General features: G+C 32.1%; 1 protein-coding gene across 1 annotated transcript in view; it reads right to left on the reverse strand.

The window, feature by feature from the left end:
- Positions 1-21,047, reverse strand: part of shep (RNA binding motif single stranded interacting protein alan shepard) — a 327,333-nt gene that overhangs the window by 204,366 nt on the left and 101,920 nt on the right. Inside the window, exon 3 of the mRNA XM_072526760.1 lies at positions 16,571-16,596. The gene's annotated coding sequence lies outside the window, so the exon portion shown is untranslated. The remainder of the gene's footprint in view (positions 1-16,570; positions 16,597-21,047) is intronic.

Raw genomic sequence — 21,047 nt, forward strand, 5'->3', positions numbered from 1 at the left:
GACGTATGGCTCTACATAGGTTACATGGTCCTGAGACAAAGTGTCTTCGAGGGCCTGTTGATAACAACTCAAATGTTACCAATTCCAACGGTAACTAGAACATCCTAATTTGTAATAATATATAATGTAACATACCTATAAATTAACAACATTTAACGGGTTTTCACCCATATATTTTAGTAGCTCATAGCATGTATACTTCGTTACACTGATGATGGAATTTACATTCCGAAAACGTTCTGTAATGTAATTGTGATATAACCCGTTTGGGTATTTTATTATATACCTTTTATAAAGGATTTGAAATAAATTTTTTTATATATTTCTTAATATTCTATATATTTGATTGTACATATACCATTATAATGAATAATGAATCTTCGTTACGTCGATAAAATAGAAATTATAAAACCCCTGAAGTGAAAACAAAAGAAAATACATTTTGAATGGCAAACTTCAAACGCGCTCACTATGCAGTTCTTTTAATCTCAAAATCAAAGATCGAATATGAAATCAAATATTCAGAAGCAAAGAAATTCCCAGGCGTTTTCTCTTTTCTGGTATCCTAAATTGGATACCGTCATCATTTACCTGTGGTGAAACACTTTTTTGTTTCAATCTACTCCAGGGGAAAATTAGGGATTTTCTTATTCGTATTGCCCTTAGGGAATTTTGGCAACCATCTTCTTATGCTTTGTGCTCTTCGTGATAATAGTATGCAGATGCATATTTAACTAATTTGAAACAATTATTTATTTCTTTAAATTTAAAATGGTTTACTCTTCTGAATGGTATAATAATGATCTGCACCAATTGCTAATAATTTTATATACCGAAAACCCACACACACTAATCGCTAGTCACATTTCAATTCCCTATAATTCACCTTCATAAATAATTTCAGCTGCCAACACACTAGTCAATCAATACAACACTGATATATCACAAAACGATCTATAGAGCTTATTATTTTATATCATGAATATCTCATCTGATCGGCGATCATAAAAAATATATTAATAGGAGCATTCAAAAATACAGTATGAGCCAAAACAAAGCACACTGAAAATTAAAACTTTATTAAACATGACAACAATCCAAATGAGCGAATTTAAAAGTTTTTCTGCGATAAAAAAAACAAGTTCACTGTGGTCACCACTGCGGTCCAGACAGTACACTCATACATTTGCCAATATTGTCAAGAATGTTTCTAAAAATAGGCTACTGCGTTCTTCTAAAAAGAGTCAAACTTTTAACGAATTTAATAATAGTTCAAGGTAGGTTTCCATAAAACGAATGGTTTCATCGACAATAAAAAATAGGACTTCAGCAGAAACCACCTAGTAGTGGTAGTAGTAGTAGCAGACTAGAAGTGTAGTCAAGTGACCTGTTAAGAATTGTTGTTCGAAGCCTCAGTCTTCTTGCTACGAATCATACCCAAATTTGAAGATAACTCTATGACGACAGCTCGTTTAAAAAAAGGAAACGTTTTCAAAGACAAAGTTAACAAGTAGTGTTTTAATACTGCAACATCACAAAATTGTAACAGTTTTTATGTTTTTTTCAATTGTTGAAATTTTGTAACCATTAGGATCGGCGACAGGCGCCACTTAACTTAAACCGAAGTTTAAGGGTCTACATAAATTGCATTTCGGCCTGAAGCCACAGAAACAAAAGGCAAGAAAAGAACAGACACACTTTTTCTGCAAATTAGTGACTTATTTAAAATAATGAGCAATACAGAGAGGAGTCCACCAGGGTTGTGTGCTGTTACCACTACTGTTCAATGTAGACAGTGAAGCGGTATTTAAAGAAGCGCTCTCAGATTCAATAGAAGGTATATCTATCAATGGCGAAGTTTTGAATAACTTTTTGAATTAACGTTTTGCAGACGATACAGTAATAATGACGGATAACAACAATGATTTACAGAACGTAATGCGCCAATTTAATGAATGCTGTCATGAATACGGACTAAGGATGAATTTGAAGAAAACTGACTGTAGGATCATGACTAAATCAGCAGATGCAAACATCCATTAGAACTACGCCCAAGGATGCTTCGGTGTTATGTATTCGCTACTCTTCTTTATGGCTTGGAAGCATGGATATTAAAACAAGTGCATCTCAATAAATTGGCCGCCTTTGAATTTTGGTGTTACAGAAGAAATGAAGCTGAAATATTATTGACTATCAAAAGAAGAAAACTTGAGTACTTAGGACATGTGATGAGAGGACCAAAATACTGATTATTGCAACTTATTATGCAAGGCAAAATTCGACGAAAGCGAAATGTGGAAAGACGAAAAATATCGAGGCTTAAGAACTTGAGAGAATGGTTTGAATGCAGTAGTGCAAAAATATTTAGAGCGGCAGTCAACAGATTCCCCATAGCCATGATGATTTCCAACCTTCGATAGAAGATGGAACTTAAAGAAGAAGATTGATTGGCTAAAAAGTTTGAAATAGGTACGAACCGGCACCTTTCGGAAGAGGGAAGAAGGTCTGCTCAGTGGAAAGTAAGACGTGTGTACCTTCGCGATTTGTTTGATTTGTTTTAAGTGCAGAAATCTTACTAAAATACGTGTTTCCATTAAGAAATTTATCGTGGTAATGATATAGATTCAATCGCAAAGTTAAATATGGACTTATGCTTATGTAATGCTATAAATCTCCCGAGATTTGTTGTAATTATATGCTCAGTGTAGTGTCACTGTTTGTTGAATTTTCAAAAAGGCAGACCCTCTGTAAGTCACCTATGTTATCTGTATGTTACTTAGAAAAGCTTGAGAATTGCTGGGATTTTGGCCAATACACTATTATAGCTTTGTCCACCTGTTGAACTATTATTAAGCACCAGAGTAATTGTATCTTGATGACAATGCCGAAATTTAAAAGTAGATAAACACAGTGCTAGTTTGTTTTTGTTTCCAATAAAGATTTCTTTATTTTTTTTATTTCCAGATAAGTTATTGTCCAGATATTATAATAATAGTGTACAATTTAATTTAAACTATTAGATTTAGAGTTTTCCTTAACCCGAGTTAAGTCTCGATCAAATATATTAGACTTTTTATTTGATTTGATTTTTGATTAACGGTAACCAGGTTTTTACTGAACAAAAAAGGTATTATTTAATTTTGAATGTGTTTGCATGTTGGGGAATTGTAACAGTTTTCTTGTATTTTAGCAAATAGAAAATTTATAAATTCGTTCATCTGTTTTATTTTTATTTTCATGTCAATCATTTGCTGAAATAAATTGGTCTTGTTTTAAGCTGATTTATATATTTACTGTATTAACAACAAGTTCCCTGATTAAGTATTAAATGTAAACAATTTGAGAGTTGTATTACGACGGAAAAGAAAGATCAAGCTGCGTAAGCCTTAGGTGTGTGTGGACTATTTCAACCGAACATATTTGTTAGTATAACAATATATTTTACACTTTTGGTTTTTAAAACTTAATTTTTTGTTTAAGATCTAAGGTTTCTTAACTTTTCTCCTTCTATTTACAAATAGTTAAATGGCGCCATCTTCCTATCTTTTTATTCTTATCTGTAATAATTTGTTCTGTTGTACCAAATACCAATTTCAAAAGCTAGTTTCGATCCCACGACTCGCTCTCCACCAACCATCTAACTGCTGTTCGCTTTGTATCAATTGGTTACCGTTCTAGCTAAATCAAAATAAAAAAAGCTACAATATTAATATTTTAAAAATGCTTTTCTTTGATTTTGTTATTGTTAATTAATTTTTTGATTAAATAATCAAATTTTCCAGACTTGAGGCAAACAATATGATCATGACGTTTCATCAAAGTGATTTAAGCACATATCGGTAACTTCGTATTCACCATACTTAGTATTCACCATACATACACTAATATTTATTAGCCTACTTATATAGCTACTTCCACTTGCCTCGAAAAGTATGTACGCAGCATACCTGATCAACTACAAAATTTATATGAAATATTACAAGAAGCTTGTTATTATGTTATTCCATACTTTTACTCTCGCATAAACGATATCCATATTCTTTTTCGTTTCACTGTCTGCTAGTACTGTATTCTCTTCCGACCAGCTGATACGTTGCAATATTTTCAGAGAAACTAGCAGTTTCGTATACCTACAATTAACTTTTTGTATTCAGATTATACTGGTGATACAAGACAAGCTCCTCATTAGTGATTAAACTAATACAGGCATTATGGTATCATGCATGGAACAATAGTGGATGCAATGATATGGTTGGTGTAAATCTATCTCAATGTCTTTTATACCGTCCATCCTCCATTGCAAGATTTTTTAAACTGTTTTTTCGCTAGAGATTTCCAAAATAGCGAATTATTTGTTCTGTATGTTTTCCATGTATATAAACACATAAATGTTTAAGGAACACAAAGTTTTTTCTCATATATATATATATATATATATATATATATATATATTTCAAATGATTTTTTCGACCGTACTGTTTTAAATATTGATTTAGAGTATCAGCAATCGGTCAGGAAATAAAACTCTATTTGTTCAGTCTCAATATTTCGTCACGATTTTGTGACTTCTTCAGGAGAAAACTGTAAATTTATTAGAATAATTAATGATTATATGTAAACAAAATGAATATTTTAATACTTACAACTATAAGAATGAAAATTTAAATTTTTTTGGCATATCTAAATAAATGACATATTTTTGTTTGATTTTATTAAGGAGTTATGGTAACCGCAATATGTTATAGAGTGAATTCCCGTTGTACAATTTTCAGCGAGTAGGTTAAAATAAACAATTACTATGACAGTATTATTCATTTTATAAAGTGGAAAGATGGAATTAATAAAATTGAGAAAGAATCAGGAACACGATAAATTGATCTATAAAACTGACTACATACCATCAATTACATTTTATAGATCAATTTATCGTGTTCCTGATTCTTTCTCAATTTTATTAATTCCATCTTTCCACTTTATAAAATGAATAATACTGTCATAGTAATTGTTTATTTTAACCTACTCGCTGAAAATTGTACAACGGGAATTCACTCTATAACATATTGCGGTTACCATAACTCCTTAATAAAATCAAACAAAAATATGTCATTTATTTAGATATGCCAGAAAAATTTAAATTTTCATTCTTATAGTTGTAAGTATTAAAATATTCATTTTGTTTACATATAATCATTAATTATTCTAATAAATTTACAGTTTTCTCCTGAAGAAGTCACAAAATCGTGACGAAATATTGAGACTGAACAAATAGAGTTTTATTTCCTGACCGATTGCTGATACTCTAAATCAATATATATATATATATATATATATATATATATATATATATATATATATATATATATATAAATTTTGATTGGATTTTATAAAGTGACATACCATTATAATGCCTGATTAGTCAGGAATGAATTTATCTTAATTTCAGTGTAATATGATTTCTCTATGATGAAATAATGAAACAAAAGTTAAAAGTGCACAATTTAATGAAAATTCTTAACATACATAAAACATAAAAATCTAACAAGGAATGTGTTTAATAATCTGTTTCCTCCAGTAGCATTAATTACAGCTTGATACCGCCTTAGCATGCTTAAAATTAAATGATCAATTTCGTTTTAAGGTAATAGGATCCATTCATGTGTAAGAAGATCTAGTATGAACATTGTATTCCAGCTCACATCATATACCACTATATGGACGAACACCTTGTACTTGTCTGAGTCTCTCTTGTCGACCAGATCCTCTCCAAACTCTTACTCTTCTTGAATCACGGTACGACAAAACCTAGCTTAATCTGCGAATAATACAGAACTCAATTCTTGTAAGCCCCAACGTACATGTTGTTGTGTCCTCCTTAATCTGAGTCCACACTTTCCATGACGTAAAAGAGGAATCTCAATGTACGTCTGACGTGCAGACCAGCTTCATGACCAGCAATATTACTCGAAGTTTGGTCACATACAGTAATGTTGTTGGTATTTTATAAAGCCCCACAGAGTTCACGTGGTGTTATATGTACATTTCGACGAGTTAATTCTACCACATACCCATGTTCTCGAAAAGTAGTTGCACGTTAACGACCTCCATATCTTTCAACAACATTACCAAATTATTCAAAATGATATGCAGGTAAATACAGACTATCTTTAAAATGTATACCACTTTTTCTTTAAAATATGAAGCAATTAATCGTATGAATTTGAGGCGCTGTCATTTTTGCCTTAAAAAACTGTGCAATTGACAGACTAAGTTTCATGGCATACCTTGATTTGCACAGACGAACTTTTGAAATCGACTGGTATGTAAAAAATGGAATAATAGTGGTGTTCATTAGACATTTTTGATGTCTGTATTTTTTCCATGTTATATTCTATCATGGTAGCTAAACCAACTACAAGACGAAAAAACATGAGTTGGAACTTAAATTGAGAAAGAAAAATTGTCCAGGCAAGACATAATTTTAGAAAATCCATCACTCCCAGACAAAGTTTGGGAATATTTTTAATGTAAAGTAGTTTTATTATTATTTTGTGTACTGTATTAGATAAGATACTTGTTAGGTTAGACTTTATATTTTTAATATTCTGCTTTTATGTCAGCTTTATAGAATCAAAGCAGAGGATTTTTGTGGTCGTTTTACTACCTCCATATAAAATGTGTAAAATTGAATTTAAAAAATTATTTAGAAAATTTTTTTAAACATTTTTATTTTATGAGTGGCTTCCATATAAAATATTTTTCTATTACATTTGAATAAACTACTTTTAAACATTTAAGGTGTAGTAAATAAAAAAAGGGATTTATTACCATCGTACCGTAATATAAGTTTTAAGAAAACAACACCGCGCATAACTTGAACAACGACAAACATCCCACAGCAGGAATACGAATTGGCTGCCATGTCGGTATATGATTAGAGACGACAACGGAGGCGGGTGGGAGTAGAACTTACCCCGCGACGGACAGGTGTGACCTGTGGCCACAATCACAAAACAGTTGATTCCCCTGTCATACAGTCGTCCTGCTGTATGATCGTAATAGGATCAGATGCTGTATGATAGGTGTGTCCAAGCCTTAAGTGTGTCATTAGTGCATGTTTGAATGAATTCGGTACCATTTTTTCGGATTTCTAGGTTTTATCTCTTTCCGTACTATCTGTCTATTAGCTATCTATCTGCCCCTTGGTACTTTTTTATTGTAGTGTTACCATAACTTCCCATTTTTTTCTTAGACCTACAAGTTTATATCTTTTATATACTATTCTGCTTAACCTGTATAAAATGCCTTTTTTGCATTCTTGTTAGCATTTGACGTTTATCTATAATGTTTTCCTGTATAGATTGTTTATTGTTCTAATAGATATACTGTTCATGTCGGCTTCAGCACCCTAATGTAGCTTGAAATGCCATGAGATATTCTGGTAGAGATCGAAGGAGTGTTGCAGTTTAAAATTTTTAATGCGATCTGCGACATTAATCACAAGCACAACAGGTATTTGCGGCTAACAACTCCACAATGGATAGTGTGCGGTGAAAAATCACGACTTGTCACGTCACGGTGTCAGTTCCTATACAGACCCATATTTAACGGTAGATAGCACTGAGCAACCTTTTTATGTATCAGAAAAGAGCGAACGACGATTGTTCGAGGACCTAAAACCTAAAATGGATACAATTTCATTAATAATAGACTGGGAGCTAGCTGTATGGAATTGATTGTGTAAAATAAGAAGACCGCATTTTGTTAATTTTTTTAAGGGGGTGTAAGGTTTATTTTCAATATTGTAAACAAACGTTTAAGATTTTTTTTTAGTTTTTTTATAAATTTAGTTATAACACTAGTACATTATAGTTTAATATTTCAAGAGTATTATCTGAATTTTGGTACTAAAATATTAAAAATTGAGCAAATGGCAGCTAATTTTCGAAGATGAAAAAAAAATCAGCGCTGCTATGTTTTTACAATGCTACTCTACGAGTCTGAAACCTAGACGCTGAAACAATCGGAGATTGTTTCTTGAAAACATTAGAGGCATTTGAAGTTTGAGTTAATAAAACTTAGGAAGTTGTTCAAACTATTAAAAAGCGAAACCTTGAATATTTAGGACACGAGGATGAAGATACAGACTGCTACAAAATGGAAGGTAATATTACAGGTAAAATCGATAGGGAAAAAAGACAAACCTCTTGATGGTAAAATTTGAGAACATGGTTTAACTTGAGCTCCATTCAACTTTTTAGAGCTGTCATAAATAAAGTGAAAATTGTCATGATATTCGACCTTCGATGGAAGATGAAACTTTAAGAAGGATGCTATGCTATGTGAGGAAGTCTTTGTAAGAAAAGGTTACGGCATATTTCAGAAGATGGACACCACTTTAAAAAGTATTAAGACTTTATAGTTGATTTTAAATGCTTGGAATATGTGTGCTTAAGCTGCAAACGAATAACTACCAACGAAGCTACCAACACCGTAAAATCACGCCAAGGTCGGTCAAAAGTAAAGGTTTCGCTTTTTTCTTCTTCTATAATGGCGTATTTCATAATGAGTTCTTAGCAGAAGATCGTAAGGTCAATAAGGAACATTACTTGAAGTTATACGTCATTTGCACGAAGCTATAGATTCACTACGTGATAAAAAAAATAGAAGGTATTTTTAACATCAGCACGATATTAGAGTTTGAATTTGTAATGAAAGAAGTGCCTCCTTGCGAACGTTCTGTAGACTTCTAGTTAAATATAAAAACATTGTTGTTCCGTAAGAAAAAAAAACAAGTTTGGTATGACACATTTTAAAATATTTTTACTTCTTATAGAAGTATTTTTAAAGTTATCACATTCAAGTTCTTATATACTTTTTACTTTTAAATGCAAATCGTGTATCACTAATGTCACCTCTTCTTCGATTTGCTTTTCTTGAGTATCTAAAAACGACTATAATTTCGGTTTCTTAACTCATCACCTATTTTTTGTAAAATTACTTAAATGTGTCAGAAAGTTACATATCGTAGTCCAAGATACAAAAATTATCAGAATTTCGATTAATAATTAGCCTAATACCTATGCATAGTTCACAACAGCATTAGGCGCAAATGCAAAGAAAATCTCGAAGAAACCCCATTTAGTTTTAGAAATACTATGAGAACTTTTTATGCCAAATATACTATTACACAAATGCCGTGATCAAAGAAAATATATCTTTGCATGCTTTGTGGATTTCGAAAAGGCATTCGATACAGTAAAGCATGTGAAATTAATGCAGATGCTAAAAAATATAGGAATATGTAATAAAGATATTCCTGGCATTAAGAATCTGTACTGGAATCAAACCGTCATCATAAAAATTGGAGATAGCTACACCGACGAAATCTTCATAAAACCGGGAGTCAGACAAGGTTATATTTTGTCCCCAATATTGTTCAATGTTTGGGAATTACTTAGATATGCGGACGATACAGTAATTCTATCTACAAATGAAGGTCTACAAATTCTGCTCGATCGTATTCGCGAAGAAGGAGAGGAAATGGGCATTAAAATAAACTCAAACGAAACCCCATTTTTAGTCTTTAGTACATCCAGACAAATAAATAAAGAGCAGAATAACAATCACTACAACCACATTTCTGAAAATAAAGACAATTCTTTGCAGCACCGACATCAGGTTCTAACGAAACAAAGAATAATAAAATGCTATGTTTATACTTTTGTATGAAGAAGAAGTTTGGACCATAAAAGAAGTATCAAGAATGAACCGAATTGAAGCATTAGAAATGTGGATTCATAGACGGATGTTGAAGATACCTTGGACGGAAGATACCTTGGCAAGAAAAACTGAGGAAGTACTAAGGAGGGTCAACAAAGATAGAGAATTACTAAAGACAAACCCCGGAAAATGTCTTATTGTGACATATATTGAGAGAAAATCGATATAGAATATTATAACTAATTCTTAAAGGCAAAATAAAACGTGGGAAAGGTGTATGAAGAACACAGGTTTCTTGGCTAAAATCATTCGTGAATGGACTCAGATACCAAATGTAGGACAACTAAATATTCCATGTGGCAGAAGATCGAGAAGCTTTCGCAATGTTGATCGACAACGTCGAACATTCTGATATGGCACGTGAAGATGAGAACAAAGATGTTTGTGTCACATCCACGTTGATTAGTAAACATAAATGTCTTTTGAAAGATAGTTATACCAGTTACATTTTTTAACAAGTATTATTTTTTATTGGTGCATAAAAACGCTATATGACTACATAGATATGTTATGACTTGATAAATCATGGAAACGGAAGGGAGGAAGTAAAGGAACCAACACAATGCTGGCAAGATCGTTTTTTATATATAATTTGATGTCTTACGTATCTAGACATACTTATGCATTTTCATATGTTTTCATATTTTGCATACTTAACTACCTTTGGCGCCTGCTATAATATAACACCCGATAGAAAATTGTGGTCTATCGGATTGGAAGTAACGACGCTCCAAACACCCGTAAAAAATGTTAAGGTTAAAAATAAGTTAAACATCTTAAGTTATCTGTTCCGGAAAGGACGACTAACTATGGAAACCATTATATCATGTATAAATCACTCTTCGAATTATTCAAAAGTATCTTGTTTTCGATAAGGCAACTATATTCATTCTTTTAGTTTTTGGCAATTTACCAATGCGATCTTTTCAGCGTGGGCTAGAAAAATATCTGTTTGGTTTTCGTAGGGATTTGTAGGTCATTGTTTCACATCTCTGTCCTTTCTGCAAACCAATTTTCAGCTTCGATTGAGTTGAAAAATCGATCGAGTAATGCATGTATGTAACAAGGAATATCCGATTAACCAAACACGAAGATTGTATTACATAGAATAATAATGTTTAAGTTCGTATCTTCAGTATATATGTACGTAATTAGCTTAAAGATTTACGTGACAGCTCGTAAAGAACCAATCACGCGGTAATGCGTGATCAAAGTATAAGAGCTTCATTAACTATACTGAGTGTTTCAAGGATGTCTTTTCAAAAGAGATAATTTTCTTGTAAATCATAGTAAGTCAGGATATATCAAAATATATCTGCTTTTAAATTATTGCATCTTTGAAGCTTATGAGTACAATTTTATATTTAAAAAAGTATGGTCACACTTCTTTAATTTTTATTCAAAACCAACAATATTACAATACTAGTTTACAATAACTCAATGAGATCTATAAACTTCAAAAAAATCTAATACTACTGTTCTTCCAATTGTCAACAGCACTGTTTATATATTTTTTCTGACGTTCCAGACTTCACTGACATTGCAGGATTTGTTAGGAAAAATTTATTAGTTTCGCCAGGTAGGAAATCGTCTTTTGTTGTTATTAGATGGCGTTGTTACGTCTGTAAATAGTTATTTCGATAATTATTGGCCTACGACGGAATAGATTTTGTTTCGATTCAGAGCAGTGGCTTATACCACTCTGAAGAGACCTAAAGAGGTCGAAATACGTATAAGCGGCTTCATTGTGTTTTAAAAATTTATTACTTTATTTGCATCGCTAATGCTCAAGAAAATGTACAATTTGTGCAATTTTAGATATTAATATTTCATAGTATATTAATAATAATATATAATTATATATAATATATATATTATATATAATTATATATTATATATATTATATATTATATATAATATATATAATTAATAATAATTTTTTAATTCTGGTTCCTTATATGACACTTCTTCAAATACTAAATACACTAACTAGTGTATACCTGGCATCTGTATCTTGTAATTTTTTTCGAGTTAGCTTTTTTCTGGCGATATTGAGTTTGTTTGTGAGTGATTGCTGTACTTATCCCTCCATGATTTTGGATATGTGGATGATGACGTATCTATCTGTTTCATCGACTACAAAAAGGCATTTGATAGTCATCATAAAATCATATAGAATTTATATTACAACCAAACTGCCAACATTCAAGTGGATGACCAATTGACAGAGGCAATATCCATAGATAGAGGAGTGAGACAAGGGTGCTTTCTGTCCCCGGTGTTATTAACATGTACTCTAAACATATCTTGTACGTAGTAGTTTTTGCAGATAGCTTAGAATGGTTTGCAAATAATAATATCGCGCATATCAAATATAAGTAGATAACATGGACTTGATGGATCTCAATACGAAAAAAACAAAGTACATGACCAACCAACAACCAATTCACCGGGTAAATAGCTGCACATACCTTAGTACCAACATAAACAGCCAATAGGACCACTCTACTAAAATAATACAATTCATAGGAAAAGCAAGAACAGTGTTTGTAAAGTTAAGTCTATTTTCAGAAGTCACGATTTACCACTTGGTATTAAAATATCTATAATTAGATGCTATGTATTTTCTACATTATTATATGTAGTAGAGGCCAGGATACTTTCTGGCCCTCCTTTAAAGGGGGGAGGTTTATTTTCAATATTTTAAATATATTTTTAAGATTTATTTTTCTTTGAAAAATTGTTTAATATAAATGTATTTATAACATTTGTACAGTATATATAGTACATTTCAAGAGTATTATCTGAAATTTTGGTACAAAAATATTAAACATTAAGAAAATGGCAGCTAATTTTCCAAGATTAAAAAAGAAGTTACTTTTCGATGTTCATCATAACTTATAACTGGATCATCTGTTGAAAATAAAAAGATTTCGTTGGTTTATGAGTTCATTTTATCGTTTTTTCAAATTTTAGAAGTAAAAAAGAATTTTTTTAATTTTCGAAAATTTTTTATTAAAATTTAACTAATTTGATGTTATGAAAATAAATCATAAAAACAAAATGGACAATATCTCTACGTTGCGATCTAGTAATTTATCTATAAAAAAAGTGTGCAAAGTTTAAGAAGGATCGATCAAGTAGTTTTTGAGATACAGTGAACACCGACTTGAAAAAAATTATTCCGAGAAAACCGCGTTTAAAAAAGTCTTTTTTGTCTATTCTCACATCTATTCCAGGCCCATATAGCGACCAGCTTCCTGCTAAAATATCTAGAGCATCTTTTTGCTCCTGCTTTCGAAGAACTCTCGACTTTTTTCTGTTGCATCTTCAGCCATTTTATCCACTCTAGTAATTCGATTGTTATCTACCGCAAGTGCATAATTATGAGAAATTGACACTGTACAGCTCGTTCCTAAAAAAACTGATACGACTCTTAGCATATTTTGTAGAAAATTGAGCAGTGCATTTTGAAGGATAAATACTTATTAATTACATACCGTCACTGTCAAATCTTAAAATTTGTCAGATCATTTATTCTGTTCAACCCTCAAAAAATGGCTCCACATGCTAGCAAAGAACTAAAAGCAAGAATTGTAACGAAATTAGAAGATGGTTGGTCACTATCTGCCGTAGCGAACCATTTTAACGTAAGCAGTTTTTAATATTAATAAAAGATGGAGAGAAGAAGAAACTCTCGAAAGAAAGCAAGGTTCTGGAAGACCAAAAATATCTACCGCTCATGAAGATAGTACGTTTTTGGAGAGATTAGAAGAGAATTCTTTTGAAGATGCAAGAATTATGTCACAGTTTCCGGAAAGAAAGAACAACTTAGCGCAGAACTAAAGCATCGCGTCTTAGGTACCGAACTGCAGCAAAAAAAAAAAACAAGTTCTTACACCACAACACAAGCAATCAAGACTTATATTTGCTTTAAACCATCGGCTACAAAATCAAGATTTTTGGGACCAAGTAATATTTACAGATGAGAAAATTTTTCAATCTTCTCAAAAAGGCAAAATTGGGGTGTAAGACCAGATAATAATAGATTTAATCCTCTATATATGTTGATATATATCGAGCAGCTGGTCATTTTAGCGCCAATGTATCGGGATGGATTTCATCTAGAGGAATGGAAATGGTATGGCGTATTGATGGCAGGTTTGTTGGGCAGACTTATCCGAATATTCTAGAAAACATAATGTTTTCCAGTGTAGAACAGTTGTATACAGAAAATAATTTTATCCTCCAATAAGATAATTGTCCTGTTCACACTGTAAACATAATAAACCAGTGGCTCCAGAATAACAACATCGAAACCTTACCATGGCCCAGCTACAATCCAGATTTAAACCCAATTGAGAATGTGTGGGGGGTTATTATAAAACGGTTGTATCGGCGTAATTTTATACCTCAAAATACTGAAGAGCTGTGGCACGGTATACAAAAGGTTTGGGAAGAGCTCTCTGAAGAAGACAATTTCATAGTTCCTTTCACGCAGATGGACCGAAAACTACAAGCTGTTATCAATGCTGAAGGAGATATTACAAAATATTAATTTTATTTTTACATATCTAAATTTAGTATAGTTTTGGTCTTCCAGACCCTCGCTTTCTTTCGAGAGTTTCTTGTTCCCTCCATTTTTTATTACTTAATAGAAAAATTGTGGTTCTGCTTATGTTAAAATGTTTTGCTGCCTCTGATAGTGCCTAGTTATCTTTTAATTTGGTTACAATTCTTGCGTTAATATATTGTTGATTTAAGTCGTTTATTTTATTCCTTAATAATAATAAAAATAATGTATATTTATATACTTATTTATATACTCTTTATAAAATGCAGGAATTCAAAATAATATCAAAATTTAGACCTTAATAATTATTACAATTTATGAATTAACATCTTGAATCAATTGTTTGTTGTTTGTTTGTTTATTTTATTGTTTGTCTGTCATAATAAGTATAATATAATGTCAAACCAATCAAATACACTGCCCAAAATGATCAAATGTTACTAAGAGTCGTATCAGTTTTTTTAGGAACCAGCTATACTTATTCCAATTTCTATGTGAGTGCTCACTCACTTTACTCACTTATCTCAGTCACTCACCTCATTCACTCACGTAACTCACTCATCTCACTTAACTCATTTACCTCACTCACTCACTTCTAAGTAAATAAATAAATAACTCTATCAATTTTGCTGCGATCACTCTGAAATTTGGATACTCTTGAAAAGTTATACTGTCGATTAAAAAAAAAGCAAAATAAACTCCCCCACCCCTTAAGAAAGCTCGAGGCCTTCGAGATATGGTGTTACAGACGCATCTTAAGAATTTCATGGGAGGATCGTGTGACTAATGTTGAGGTCCTACGTAGAATGGGTAAGGAATGCGAGATTATTAACACAATAAAGATGTGGTTTGTTGCAACTCACTTTTCAGGGCAAGGTATTTGGAAGGAGAGAACCAGGGAGTAGAATATGTTGGCGTAAAAACCTGAGAAAGTGGTTTAATACGTCTACAATCGCATTCTTCCGAATAGCTGCAAGCAAAGTTAGGATCGGATAGGCTGATCGCCAACATCCGGAACGGATATGCATCGTAAGAAGAAGGATACATGTAGTTTGCGCTCTAGTATATCTGCTCCAGTATCTGCAAGAAGCGTTGCGGAGGATCTTCCTAAAGTAGTGCCCCTGTGCCCAGGCTCAGAAGTCGCCAAATGCAGAAATTTTGGCGAAATATAAAAAATAGGCGAAATATGATTTAATAAGTTTATTTTCATATATTTATGATATACAGGGTGAGTTATAACTATTAGAGCGTAGAGTAGGATCAGGTTATTTGAACCAAAATATGGCTATCGGACCAAACATACCTTAAGGTACCTACTAGTACATATTAGAAAGCTAAAAAAATGAATATTTGAAAAAAAAAAAAAAAACTTCTCAGCTCCTTTATTAGATACGAACATGAATTTTGTTTTAAATATTATTTTATCTTTGAGCTAAACAAAAAAAATTTGTTTTTAGTTCCCATGAATAGCCCGTTTTCTATAAGGCGCCTAATTTAATGTTCCAAAAAAAGGTGTCTGATGATGGAAACTAATTCTCAGTATTGGTACATCCTCAGAAAAACTCCAACGGAAATACTTAAAGAAAACCCTCTTGCAAGCCTATCAACCACTTTTAATTGAAAATTAAAATAAAAAAAACAAAATGGCGGACATTTGAAGAAAAAGTTGAAAAAATTTATTTTTTTACCAATTTTTGCATGTCAAAATTAATTTTTCACCTTTTTTTTAAGAAGTGGTTATTTGTATTGTAGAGGCCCTTTCTTTGAGTAATCCCATTGAAATTTTTTTATTCAGATATACCAATCCTGAGGATTAGTGTCCGCCATCGTACCCTTTTTTTGAGACTTTGAACTAAAACGCCCTCTAGAAAACCCTCTAGCGCCTTCTTTTCAGTACATATTAACTAAAAAAAAAGTGGTACATTAGGCGGTACTGAAGACTAGCGCAAGGCTTCATACTATGTTTTCTGTATTTTAAAATTTACATATTTTTAAAATTGAATCAAGTAATTTCATATTTATTTATTATTTATATTTAAAACAAATTATATATTAAAATAATTCAGTAAATTATTATATTTGCTCCTAACGCCATAATTAATAGCATTTTTGATCAAATTTGTTTTCTAGTAATGTCGTAATCTAGTATATACTACAATTGAAAGTTATATGAAATACATAATCGTTTAAAACTTAATACAATCTCAAAAAACTTACCTAAAGTAATAAGTCACGTGTGTAACCTGAAACAGACTTTATTATAGATAATAGTTATATTATTATGTAAAACTAGCTTATTTATTTTATTTTCAAGAGTAAATTGTTAAAAAAATTTTGAACAAACTATAATAAAAATAATTAAATTTTTACGTAAACTTTTACCGGTCAATCTGTAACTTAATTGAATAAAACCAAGTCTTGATATGGCGTAGGCCGATGTATGTCAAAATTTAACAAGACTTATTTGAAATAGTCAATTATTATGAATTTATATAAAATAGACAACGATCAGAATCTGACTATACACATATAAGAAGTTATGCCATCTATCGAAGAAGCAAAAAACAATAAAACACCAGGCGAAGATTTAACAACTGTCAAACAGTTTAAATATCTAAATTAAGATGCTATCAAAAAACTAACCTATTTTTTTAATATTATAGATTAAAGGGGTACTTTTCCACATAACATTTTCCAAAAAACACAACAAGCAAATGTGAACGACATAACTAAATAGAGCTATGTATGTTGCAAAGATCTTCATGCGAATAATTTTTAATCAGATTGAAGGTGAGAAGAATTTCCAAGTCATTCTTAGTAAGATTTCAGAAAGGTAATAGATAAAAAAGAGGAAATTCTAGGATTAACTCTACTGGAGGAGAGACGAATAGAGATTCAAAAAAGATTATAAGCATGCAAAATGATTACAAAACACTCTGTGGTTGTGTTAAACATCGAAGCAGCTTTGTTATTTAAAATTGAAGTCAAACTTTATAATCAACAAATGTACATAAGCGCACTCCATAAGTTTCAAGTTTCGAGTAAAATTCCAATTATTTACAATCAGAAATCAAAAATAATTACAGATAGTCAAACATGACACCCAAAAGACCAGTTAAATAGTGAAATAAAAGCACTAATATCAATATATCTAATTGTATATAAAGTTATTACAAAATTATTTACAATTGAATCTTTTTTCTGTCTTTAGATTATTCAAATGAGTCAATTCAAAACTTCACCGTTTATAAAACATTCTGCTCAGCCATGATCATAAAACTCACAGAAGCCCTGGTGGACCAGAAACACCGAATAAATGTGTGATGGACGTATAGAAGAATCAATCAACTTCACCATGGAAAAAAAACAATAACTCACTACCCTTTCTAGATGTGTTAATCACAAAAGAGGAGATAGGATATGTAACCGAAGTCTACATAAAACCAACCCACACCAACAGATATGTAAATCATCACTTAAATCACAACATCCACATCATCATTATAGTTAATGTTTGAGTCCACTGCTCAACATAGGCCTCCCGTAAATAATTCCATTGCATCCGGTCTTGACCACCTTAAATTTAGTTGTACTGGACGTGTCTAGATCTTCATTCTAAAATTTTCTTTGTCCATCTTTCATCTCTGACTTTAGCAACATGGCCTGCCCAGCTACATTTCAGCGTTATAATTCTTTTAACTGCGTCCGTAACACCAGTTTTTCTCCTAAATATTTGATTTGAAACTCCGCCTATGATAAATATATTCAATATTAACCTCTCCATTGCTCTCTGTGCCACTTGTATTTTATTTATTACAATTGTATTGTGTATTTACACATGTACTGTGTTTTAGAAAAGTTAATTTTAAGAACAAGTCGTGCGCAAGGGATCTGAAGGTCTTTAAGAAGTTGGCTTGCATGATCTACCCGGTCTCCAATAAGGACTATATCGTCTGCAAACCTCAAGTTAAAATTCCCCATTTATGTTGACTCCAATATTTCCCAATTATTATTGTTTCTCATAGCACTTTGCAACAAAACGGTGAATAGTTTAGGAGATATGGTGTCTCCTTGCCTAATACCCTTTTCCAAGGGAAATGTGTTTGTGTCGCTATAATACATTCTGTCTTCAGCTGTTGCGCTATTATATATATATTCCGAAAACCGCTCCTAACATGGAGCTATACTACTACAACACAAATATCAAAAAGAAAATCATCAAAACAGTATTAAAGTTCTGAGAAAAACAAATTTTCGTGGGGACACCGTATATATAAGTACATATAGATATACATCAGTCCTTCCAATCAATAAATCTTAATAAATGTGTAGTGATTGTAAATGTTGCGTTTCTTCTAGATCATGGTATTGCTGTTCTTACGCTGTCTCTCCAACTATCTCTATTTTGGGTGGCACGTACTGAATTAACGAAGTTCGCGTTTAATAACTTCTCGACCGTATCAGTCCTTCAGGTTGGTGATCGTCCTTGATTTCTTCTTCCCTCCGGTTTTCCTTGGACTACTAGTCCTACTCCATATTAACGGTACGTGTTATAATGTCCAAAGAATGTTAAAATTTGTGAATATATGAAACTGGAGAGATTTTGTGGATTGGTAATCTCCGAAGAACAGACTTATTTGTTCTTTTGGATGTCCCAAGGAATTCAAAGCATTCTTCTCCAACACCATATCTTAAATGTATCGATTCTTTTCCTATCTGTTTTTTGGGTTGTCCACGTTTTAGAGCCATAGCTAAATATTGGGACAATCAGTAGTTATACAAGATTGAACTTAGTGTTTTTTGTTATGTATGCTTCTCCATATTTTACTGAGGTGCACCAAGTGCTGCACTGGAAGAATAGATTTACGCAAGAATGCATCAAAGATCTTAAAAGGGAATATATATTAAGGTATTATTATGGGGCGTTATTATTATGTTTAAAACAGATTAATGTTTTTCAATTACATGTTTGAGTCAAAAAACAAGTGATTTTAATAATTGTTCAAAACGTTTGTTCTAAATTTTAAATCTGTAATTTGTAATGAAAATACTTCAGTAAAAAAAATAGCAATATAAATCACAAAAAATTGTTGAAAAAAAAAAATTAAAATCAAATTAAAACCAAAATAAAATATGCAATATTTTTGTCTGTGAATGTATATTAAACTTTCACGGTGCTTTGGCATTATTGATAAAACGGAGCTAAATATGTTATTAATTTGATTGTGAATAATGTAGATACTGGAGTAAACAATATTTAGCACTATAATTTACCAAAGTTTTACCTAACTAAAAAAAAATAATTAAAACCGAAAATAAAATATTCAATATTTTTGTCTGAAAATATATATAAAATTTTCACGGTGCTTCAGTGGTATTAATTAGGCCAGGGCCGAAAAATTTTTAAGAACAAAAAATTAGTAACAGGATGGAATATTGGAAAAGGAAGAAAATATAACACAAATGAAAGGAAAAATAATTTACGGGCCATCCGAGGTCGGAGAAGTGGAAGGAGGGGTAAAAAACGGTTTATTACGATTTCCGATAAAACTACAATCCTTATGGCAAAAATTTAAGTGCAAAGTTGTAGGTTCTAAAAATAAAAACAAATAAGTCTTTGGTTTTTTTATTTTTATATTGTATTTTGTTATGTCTCAAACACTATAATTTTTTGATTTAAAATATTTATTTTTTCTTATTTTGATTTAATATCGACAAAGTACCCCAAAAAAAAAGTTTCAATCGAAAATTCTCCGTCGAAATATCTAGAATTGCCTTGTATTAAGTCTTTCTCCTCATTGCTACCTGCATTATTGTATTTGCGCTTACCCTACCTATCTTCCTGTGTAATTCATTTCTGTCGTAATTTAAAATTCTGCACTCGAATACACAGTGCTCGGCCGTGTCAAACACTCCACATTCTGCGCAGTTTCCATCCACTAGATTCTCTATTCTTTCTACGTAATTCACGTCCTGAAGGAGCCGTGCCTATTAGGAACTGGTTGAAAAAGTAGATAGTGTCTTTGTCGCCGCATTTCATCCGGTCTGCAATATTTGGAATTAATATCCTCGTCTAGGCCGCCCTATGCTCGTTTGTCCATTCTTCCTGCCACCCCGTTATGCTGCTATTCCTAGCTACTATTTTCTCCTGCTCATCCTTCCCGTATGTTTCCGCCCATTCCTTCACCTTCACGTGCTCACTAAAGGTTCTTCTCGTATCTAGGCATATCCTTAAATACTTCACTTTTTTAGAAGGTAAGATCTTTTTTCCCCCCAGTGCCAAAACTATATGATCTCTGGCCCTCGGTCCATAGCTTCAATTTTCTCGGCCGCGAGCATGGGTCCCTGCTTCGCATCCACGTCTTCACTTTGTTGAGGGCTTGGTCTATGCACGAGTGAGTAGTTTTCGTTGTGCTCCACCAGCACCACCAGGTCATCCGCAGACGCTATTGCCTGTACACCAATGCCCAGGTCGGCCTCCAAAATCTCGTTGTGAAGAACATTCCAAAGCAATGACCCCAGGACGGAGCCCTGTGGCACTCCAACCGTGGTGCTCATAAAGTTACTCCTCGCAATATTGATGCACCTATCCGTGAAGTAATTCCTGACCAACTTCTGTAGACAGGGAGATATCCCCAAGTCGCCCAGTAGTCTTACGATAATTTTCCAGCTAGCACTATTAAAAGCATTTCTT

Source organism: Diabrotica undecimpunctata, chromosome 3, assembly GCF_040954645.1.
Source record: "Diabrotica undecimpunctata isolate CICGRU chromosome 3, icDiaUnde3, whole genome shotgun sequence".
Classification (NCBI taxonomy): Eukaryota; Metazoa; Arthropoda; class Insecta; order Coleoptera; family Chrysomelidae; genus Diabrotica; species Diabrotica undecimpunctata.